The 10,401-nt window shown below is 37.9% G+C and overlaps 1 protein-coding gene and 1 pseudogene across 5 annotated transcripts in view; both read right to left on the reverse strand.

Moving 5' to 3' along the window:
- The window catches only part of MAST2 (microtubule associated serine/threonine kinase 2), a 133,386-nt gene that overhangs the window by 49,314 nt on the left and 73,671 nt on the right, over positions 1 to 10,401 (reverse strand). The window lies entirely within an intron of this gene.
- Positions 492 to 862, reverse strand: LOC106698732 (annotated as a pseudogene).

Here is a 10,401-nt window from a genome sequence, read left to right on the forward strand (position 1 = left end):
CCAGTGAAGATGGAGAAGCTACAAAGGGAGAAAATACATATTCTTTTAGTCAATTAAGGGTGCTGTTTGAAGATGATCCATTATTTCTCTCTTGCCTGGATTAATAGCCTCCTAACTAGTCCCTCTAGTTTACTCTTGTCTTCTAGCCCCAGTCTGTTCCCAGAACAAGCAGCAAGAGTGATCCTTTCTAAAGCATAAATCAGAAGATTTCACTTATCTGTCCAAAACCTTCCAAAGGCTGCTAATTTCATAGACATATCTAGCTCTTAGGACCATACATAAATTGTTTCCTATACCTGGAAAGTCCTTCCGCCAACTATGCAATAGCAAAAATCCCCATACCTCCTTCAAGATTTTACTTAAGTGTCACCTTCCCAATTTCCTTATACAAACTGCAACCTGCTCTTCCCCAAATGCCTTTACTCTACCTTTCCATCTTTCTTTTTGGACGGCAAGTCCCTTTGGATTGATCAAGTAATTCCTTTTTTCTGAAGTGAACATATCAAGATTTTATTGTCATATAATAAAACAAAATATGAAGCTTAGAACTGGACCACTTGACCCTTTCTCTTCTTATCTCCTCCCAGTTAAAATGCCTGCATCTCTTAATAACCACCATTCTCTTAGATCTGCAGTTAGGCTCAACACATTCAAGCCTCAGCACAATCTTCTTTTTAGTTTTAGCCTTTTTTCAGAAAATCGGCTTAGTCTGCCCACCATAGCCACTTTGCTTCCTGTCATAACGCCGCTTTCCCTGTGCATACAGAGAATCCTGGCCCTTCTTGTACTGTGTTACTTTGTGGGGTTGATGCTTGCCACACGTCTTACAGAAAGTTCAGCGGGTTTTAGGAACATCCACCATGTTTGCAAGAGTGCTATTGGCAAAGAAAAGCAATCAAGTAATTCTTAACCCCTGGTCCATGGTTTGGAAATTATACAGTTTATTCTCTTTGTTTAAAAAAAAAGTAGTTATTATTTTTGGCCTAGCTGGTTTGGCTCAGTGGATAGAGCATCGGCCTGCGGACTGAAGGATCCGGGATTCGATTCTGGTCAAGGGCACATGCCTGGGTTGTGGGCTCAATCCCCAGTAGGGGGCATGCAGGAGGCAGCCAATCAATGACTCTGTCATCATTGATGTTTCTATCTCTCTCTCCCTCTCCCTTCCTCTCTGAAATAAATAAAAAAATATATATTTTTTAAAAGTAGTTACTATTATTAAAGTTTTAACAGGTACTCTTTTTTTAAAAATATATTTTATTGATTTTTTACAGAGAGGAAGGGAGAGAGATAGAGAGCTAGAAACATCGATGAGAGAGAAACATCGATCAGCTGCCTCCTGCACATCTCCTACTGGGGATGTGCCCGCAACCCAGGTACATGCCCTTGACCGGAATCGAACCTGGGACCCTTCAGTCCGCAGGCCGACGCTCCATCCACTGAGCCAAACCGGTTTCGGCTTAACTGGTACTCTTGTCTTAGATTAACTAGCATCACGACCATCTGAACCAAATTAAAAGATCTTAACTCCAATTCTTCCCCACCCTCTTCCAAATTTACATTTTATTGTGGTCCAGTATTTCAGATCTATTTTGCCTTTATATGGCCAAATTATTAATTATTATTGTACTATACAATAATTGCTTGCTTAGATTTACTCATCTATTTTCCAATTTCTTTGCTCAGCATTCCCTCTTGGATCTCATACTTTTCTTCTTTTTTTCTCAATATACACCTTAGCAATTATTTCTGTGAGAATCTAATAGTGACAAACCTCCTCAATTTAACATTTGTCTGAAAATGTCTTTACTTTGCTCACTGACTTTTAATGATAATTTAACAGCTCCTCACTTAATGCCATCTATGGGTTCTTGGAACTATGGAAAAACAAAGTATGATGAAACCAATTTTACCAATGGCTAATTGATATAAACAAGAGTTAAGTTCCAAGGCATCTCATCAAAACTGTAACAAAAAGACATTAAAACATCAATCGAGGACCTGCTGTACAGAATTCCACAGCATCTTGCTGAGAATAACTTCTTTCTCAATTCCTTAAAAACATTATTCCATTGTCATATTGCTCCTGTTATCACTGTTGAGAAGCTTGTTCTTAGGATTGTTTCTTTGAAGTTAATTTTTCTTTTTTCTCTGCTGACTTTTATTTTCTTTTTGTTATATTTTTTAGATATAATTCACATACCAAAGAATTCAACCTTTTGAAGTGTACAATTCAATGTGGCTTTTAAAAAAATCCTCAACCAAGGATATGTTTTTACTGATTTTTGAGAGAGAGAGAGAGAGAGAGAGATAGATATGTGAGAAACATCAATTGGTTGCCTCCTGTATGCACGCTGATCCAAGATTGAACCGGCAATCTTTCAGTGTACAGAATGATGCCCCAACCAACTAAGCCACGTGGCCAGGGCCAATTCAGTGATTTTTAATACACTCACAAGGCTGTGCAACCATCACTGCTATCTAATTCCAGAACATTTTCACCACCTAAAAAAAACAAAAACAAAAAAACCACCTGTACCCTCCCCCAGACAACCACCAATGTACTTTCTGTTTCTATAGATTCATCTATTTTGAGTATTTCATGGAAACGGACTCATACATTCATTATGTGGCCTTCTCTGTCTGGCTTCTTTTATTTAACATAATGTTTTCAGGACTCATCCATGTTATACTATTTATCAGTATTTCATTTCTTTTTATGGCTAATATTCTATTGTGTGAATATACCACATTTTATTTATCTAGTTATTGATTGATGGGTATTTGGATTGTTTCTGTTTTGGAGGTACTATAACTGATGCTGCTATACATATTTGTGCATTTCCATTTTCTTGGGCGAACTCCTTTGCTGAACTCATTTATTAGAACTCTTTCAGCTTTTGTGGATTCTTGAGAGTTTACTTCCTTTTAAAACCTCTGTTTTTATGGTTCTGCAATTTTACTGCAATATATATAGAAGAGGATTTATTTCTACTTGTCATGATTCATATTATTTTGTTTGTTTGTAATCAATTCTGGAAGGTGTAAGTCATTATCTCTATGAATATTGCCTCACCCCCAATACTGTATATTCTGTTGGACTATTTTATTGTACCTTTCATTTTTCTTAGCTCTCATTCATATTTTACATCTTTCTATATCTGTGCTGCACTCCAGATACAATGTTACAAACTTTGTCCACATGTTGGGTTTTCAAATTCAATGATGCAATACTACTGAGTCTAATTAGTATACTTTTCTAAATATGCCTGCCTGGTCTTTTAAAATTAAATGTCTTTTCTTTCATTTTTGTTTCCTTCTTTTATATTCAAAACTAGAGGCTTGGTGCACGACATTCATGCACTGGGGTGGGGGGCCCCTCAGCCTGGCCTACGCCCTCTCACAGTCCAAGACATCCCCCGAGGGGTCCTCAGCACTGCAGTGGAGGTGGGAGAGGCTCCTGCCACCACCACTGCCACTGTGGCTCACCAGCCATGAGCCCACTGGCGAGCCTGGCTTCTGGCTGAGAGGTGCTCACCCTGTGGGAGTGCACTGACCACCAGGGGGCAGCTCCTGCATTGAGCGTCTGCCCCCTGGTGATCAGTGCGCATCATAGCGACCAGTCTTTCTGCCATCTGGTTGATTTGCATATTAGCCTTTTATTATATAGGATCATTTTAAATATAATTATTTTATCGATTTTACCCATAATATTACTCTCTGAAGTTCTTAAGAGTCTAATCTTACAGTTTCAACTTTCTATTTATTTTCACTTGTGCTGAAGTGTTCCCTTCTATGGTCTATAATTTTGTACTGTGAACTCACCTTCAGTCCAGCTTTATTCAAGGGAATGTTGTGCTACCTGATTTGAGGGTGTGTCATTTAAAATAAAATTTGAATTTGTTTCTGAAAGATGTGGCAGGGTTATTGCCAGCCCAGAACAGTTCCTAGACCACACCAACAGTATAAACTCCAATCTTCAAATTCAGTTAGATAAAGGCCTAGAGTTAAAAATTCTCAAGGGAGACATGCTTCTCTCTTTTTGTATGCAAATATCTTCTTTTTATTTTTATTTTTTCAGTTACAGATGACATAAAATATTATATTAGTTTCTGGTGTACAACATAGTGATTAGACATTTATACAACTTACAAAAGTGATTATCCCAATAGGTAGGCATTTTTCTTTACTACTAAGAGAACTACTTAAAACCCAGAGGAGATTAAAAAACTTCTTTTCATCCAGCAGGTAAACTGTTTCCCTAGTCCATTCCTTCTCTGAGGGTAAAGTCCTTTGAGGGTCCTAATTTGATGTGGGTCTCAATTCTACACTAACCTAGAGGATGGTATCCCTACCTGAGACAAGACCAAGGCCTTATACCCTTTTCCCTGTCATGGATATCAAGACTAGTACACATCCCTCCCGGGCCGTCTTCCTTGGAAGTTTTAACACTGATTTCCACAGGTTAGATGTTTTTTGTCTCTTAGATTTAGGTTCCTTGGGATTTTCCTCACAGTCTACTGAATTTAGCTAAGCATTTAAAACCATAATCAAATAGCTAATATTTATTAAGTGCTAACTGGGCACTGTTTAAAGCATTACATATACTATCTCACATCCTGTGAAGTTGGTGTTTTATTATCCCCTTTGTACAGAAAAGGAAGCTGAAGCACAGAGAGGCTAAGTAGCTTGCCCTAAGCCACAATGAGGTACTAATATTTTTGTTGAAAGCCTAATGGAACTTACATTCTCTCTGCCCTAGGACTTTAATGTGGAGCTCCATTGTAAAGATGATTCAAAAGGCAAGTATCCAGAAAAACAAGGACATTTTGTATAATCTTACTAAATTCAGGGGTAAGAAAAATGGTGGGCAGATAGGATATCAAGAACTACCTTATCATCAACAAATCAACAAACAACAAGTGCTGGCGAGGATGTGGAGAAAAAGGAACTCTCGTGCACTGCTGATGGGAATGCAGACTGTTGCAGCCACTGTGGAGGACAGTATGGAGTTTCCTCAAAAAGTTAAAAATGGTGCCGAAACCGGTTTGGCTTAGTGGATAGAGCGTCGGCCTGCGGACTGAAAGGTCCCGGGTTCGATTCCGGTCAAGGGCATGTACCTGGGTTGCGGGCACATCCACAGTAGGAGATGTGCAGGAGGCAGCTGATCAATGTTTCTAACTCTCTATCTCTCTCCCTTCCTCTCTGTAAAAAATCAATAAAATATATTTAAAAAAAAAAAAAGTTAAAAATGGAACTCCCATTTGACCCAGTAATCCCACTTCTTAGGACTATTTCCCAAGAAACCAGAAAAACCAATCAGAAAGGACATATGCACCCCTATGTTCATAGCAGCACAATTAACCATAGCTAAGATTTGGAAACAACCTAACTGCCCATCAGCAGATGAGTGGATTAAAAAACTGTGGTACATCTACACAATGGAATACTACGCCACTATAAAAAAGAAGGAACTTTTACCATTTGCAACAGCATGGATGGAACTGGAGAGCATTATGCTAAAAGAAATAAGCCAATCGGAGAAAGATAAATACCACATGATCTCACTCATATGTGGGATATAATGATCAACATCATTTGATGAACAAGAATAGATTCAGAGACAAATGGCAGGGAAGGTGGGAGGGGGGGGGAGTTAGAGAGCAACCAAAGGACTTGTATGCATGCATATTAGTATAACCAATGGACACAGACACTGGGGAGGTGGGGGCTTACCCAGGGTGGGAATGGAAGGGGCGTGTCAATCGGGGAAAAAGGAGACATATGCACTAGTAAAACTTTAGACAATAAAAGAAAACAACAACAACAAAAAAAAACTACCCTAGGCCCAGTCGGTGTGGTTCAATGGTTGAGCGTTGACCTATAAACCAGGAGGTCACGGTTCAATTTGCAGCCAGGACACGTGCCCAGGTTGCCTGGGCTCAATCTCCAGTAGGGGGCATGTAGGAGGCAGACAATCAATGATTCTCTCTCATCATTGATGTTTCTATCTCTCTCTTCCTCTCCCTTCCTCTCTAAAATCAATAAAAACATATTATAAATGAAAAAGAACTACCCTAGGCAGGGATCTAATATACAGCATGGTGACTATAGTTAGCAATACTATATTGTATATAGTAAGCCCTCACTTAACATCATCAATAGATTCTGTGACTTTAAGCAAAATGACATATAATGAAACCAATTTACCACAGGTTAATTGATATAAACAAGAGTTAAGTTCCTAGAGCATTTCAATAAAACAATGTGACTTGAGGACCTGCAGTAATTGAAAGTTGCTATGAGAGTAGAGCTTTAATGTTCTCACCATAACAAGGACAAGAACAACGACAAAATGGTAATTATGTGAAATGAACGATGTGTTAACTACCTTATTGTGGTAAACATTTCACAATAAATATGTGTATCAAACCATCACACCAGTACACTATAAAACTTACACAATATTATATGTCAGCTATACCTCAATAAAGCTGGGAAAAAGAAAATAAAAGAAAAAAGCTACTATAGGGATTGGAGCAAAATGTTGACATAGCGACAAATATTTGAGAGGAGACCTGCTATAGCAAAGACTCAGCAAAGACTATGTTCTCACCAAATTCTTTAGTCATGACCATCTTGACTACCATTGCCACCACCAACTCTAAATCAAGGTGCAGCAAAGAACTATCTCAATCCAGACAAAAATTAAAGAGGTACAGATTATCTCTACACTGGACAATCCTGAACCCTTTCACTCTGTCAAAGCAAAAAAAGACCACCAACAATGCAAGGAAAGCGTAATTCAGCTCCTAGCAGATTATAACAGCCAAACCTAAAAGTCTCAGCAACATGCTCCTGCAATAATCACAATTTACAGTGAAAAGAAACATATATATATATATATATATATATATATATATATATATATATATATATATACCCTCTCTCCAAAGCTTAAATGCCAATGTCCAAGGTACCACCATGGATTTAATATACCCAGAACGCTTGGAATAAATCAATAGTTTTAAAGGAAAACATATGAGGAGAGGGGGAAATTGGCCAAATGTAAACCAGTGCAATCTCCTCCTCCCCTGGAATCATGTGATATAGTGGGAAATTTCTCTAACAGGGCAGGAGCAGCATGTCCCCATCCTCAATCTAAAGATGAGAAAAGAATTGACCCCACACCTTAGTAAATGTACCCACCACCTAGAAAACCAGACAATTCTGCCATTGGTGACTGTAGTTGATGCTCACATTCCCAGAGTTCTATCTAAATAGACTTGGTAATAGAGATGGGAGAGAAATTTAAAAGCCTTAGAATGAACACTGCTTCAGAATCTGGGTATTCTAAGCATGTCTAAATTTCCAGTGGCCAGGACAGTGCCTGATACACAGTTGTTATTTGGATAACTAATAAATAAGATAGAACAGTCCTGTAATGTATTCTTAAAGCAGTACATCTCTTGTAATCAATGGAAAGACTAAACATATATATATATATATATATATATATATATATATATATACACACACATATATATATATAAAATATATATATATATATAAAATATATATATATATATATATAAAATATATATATATAATTTTTTTATTAAGGTATTACATATGTGCCCCCCTCCCCCGTTGCCTCCTCACTCCCCCCTCCACTCATGCCCTCACTCCCCTGTTCTCTGTGTCCATTGGTTAGGCTTATATGCATGCATACAAGTCCTTTGGTTGATCTTAAAGATGTATTTTTTTTAATGGAGTACACTTTTACTACAGAGGCCTTCCACAAATATGGGCCTTGATAAAATGAAGTAATGTAAAGTTATTCCTGATTGCATCGTGTTTTGGGAAGCTGTAGTATATTTGGTTTGTCTTCTCTAGTTCCCATGATTTCTTTGGAAGTTCCAAATTATAAGCCCAATCCCAGGTTACACTTCCAGACAAGTTTCGTTGAGAGCTACTGGTTAAAGGGAAGTGCAAAATGTCTTGTATGTAGCACAGGAGATTTTAAGAATCAGTGTTCCACCAAAATGAAGGGTTAAGCTAACAGGAAGGCAGAAGATCTGGGGAACTCAGTGGAGAGAGGAACTCATGATAACAGCTATGCAAAAGGACTAGAGAATAACCAGCCCAAATTGAAGCAGAAGATGAGAGGGCTCTAGAAGTAGTGTGTGTGTGTGTGTGTGTGTGTGTGTGTGTGTGAGAGAGAGAGAGAGAGAGAGAGAGAGAGAGAGAGAGAGAGGGAGGAGTGGGGAGAGAGATGGTTAAATCTACTGTTATACACTGAGAAGCATTTTGCAGCTCTGGTGGAAATTTTGGGGATGAATAAAATGAGTGCCATATAGAATATAAAGCAATGCAAAAGTGAGGCAATTATTACATTCAGGAAAACAAAAACAAGCATAATCATAGCATACAATTATTCAATTAGGAACAATAATTATGAAATCACAATAATTTGATATTAAAGTAGACAAAAAGAAATCAAGGTGATTAGTTTTGAGAAGCAAAAATCAAGGATGATAGGAGAGGTATTCTCTAATAACTAGTTTTTTATTATAAGCCTTAAATAACTGATTTAGAAATTATGTCCATATATTACTTTGACAAAATAAAAATTAAATTTAAAAAGTGGGTGGCTTACATATATGTAAAGTGAATAGGAAGGGGATGGTTAGGGTAGAACATTTACTCAGGTGGGAGAAGAAACTTGTAACAAGTGTGATAGCAATAATTATTCTGCATTTTAATTGGTACAACCGTTTTTCAAATCTAAGTTATAGTATGTTTAAAGAAAACTATCAAATGATCACATCAATGGTCTGTTCAAAATCCTCTGATAAATGCAATAACCAAATAAATATCTAAATTAGTTATTAGAATGTCATTCAAAACCCTTCATGATGTGGCCCCTGCTTAGCTGTCCTACACATCACCATCTCTTCATAAATCCATCCTCCACACACTTTACACCCAATACAAAATCGTCCATGTCATTAAGCACCCACTCCCTTGCACATGCTATTTAAATACCCTACCTAACAAAGAGGTGTTAATTCTCAATTCAAGAGTTTCCTTCTCTCTAGAACCTCCCTTGTGTTCTCCAGGACAGAATTAGAGATTGGTTTCCATACACCTGCACTGAATTGTGTATATCCTTCCATTATGAAATTTACTAGAGGCCTGGTGCACAAAATTCAGGCACTTCGGGGGGGCGGGGGGTCCCTCAGCCTGGATTGCGAGAGGGCACAGGCCAGGCCAAGGGACCCTACCGGTGCACATCATAGCGACTGGTAGACCAGTCGACTGTATGCCCCCTGGTGGTCAGTGCACATCATAGCAAGCGGTTGAGCAGCCTTAGCATATCATTAGCATATTATGCTTTGATTGGTTGAACGGACGACCAGATGACTGGACACTTAGCATGCTAGGCTTTTATTATATAGGATAATGCATCTCCATGCCACTCACACCACAAGCCAGGTAGCTTTACAGAAGAAAACTAACTAGCTGCAAATGAGCAGGGTGAAAAATACAATAATTACTATTATCAATTATTATTACAACAATAATTCTAGTTATTGTTACTGACAAATTTCAAGGAACAAGTAATCTTTGTCTTATAAAGTTGTGCTGGAAAATAGAATAAAAGTTACCTAAGTTATTTTATGACATTAGTATAAATTTGATTCAAAACCAAAGAAAATTATAGATACATATATCTATATATATAAAAGCCAACTGACCAAATGACCATGACCGGCCGCTATGACATGTACTGTGGCCAGCCAACTGGCCCAATCAGGGGTGGGGCAAGCCGGCCAACTTTCCACAGCCCTTCCCCATGGCTGGCCCGGCCCTACTGCCCCCGACCCACCCCTATTGGGGCTGAGCCAGCCGGACCCCACCTGTGCACAAACTTGTGCATTGGGCCTCTAATATATATATATATATATATATATATATATATATATATATATATCCAGATTTATAAAATAAAGGGAAAAAGTATATAATCATCTCAATAAATGCAGAAAACACGTTTAACAAAAGTCCAACATACATTCATAACAAAGTCCCCTCAACAAACTAGGAATAGTTAACATCCTCAACCTATGAAAATCCCACATCTAACACTTTAATGGGGAAAGACTGAATGCTTTCCTCCCTAAGAGGAAACAAGGCAAGAATGTCTACTTTTGCAATTCTATTCAACATTGTACTAGAGCTTCTTGACAGTGAAATAATAATAATAAGAATAATAATAGCATCAAGATGGGAAAGGAAGAAGTTATTATTCATAAATAAAATGACCCTATATGTAGGAAATCTCAAGGAACTTTATAAAACTATTAATAAACAAGCTTGGCATGATCATAGGATACATGA

Source organism: Myotis lucifugus, unplaced genomic scaffold, assembly GCF_000147115.1.
Source record: "Myotis lucifugus unplaced genomic scaffold, Myoluc2.0 scaffold_222, whole genome shotgun sequence".
NCBI classification, from domain to species: Eukaryota; Metazoa; Chordata; class Mammalia; order Chiroptera; family Vespertilionidae; genus Myotis; species Myotis lucifugus.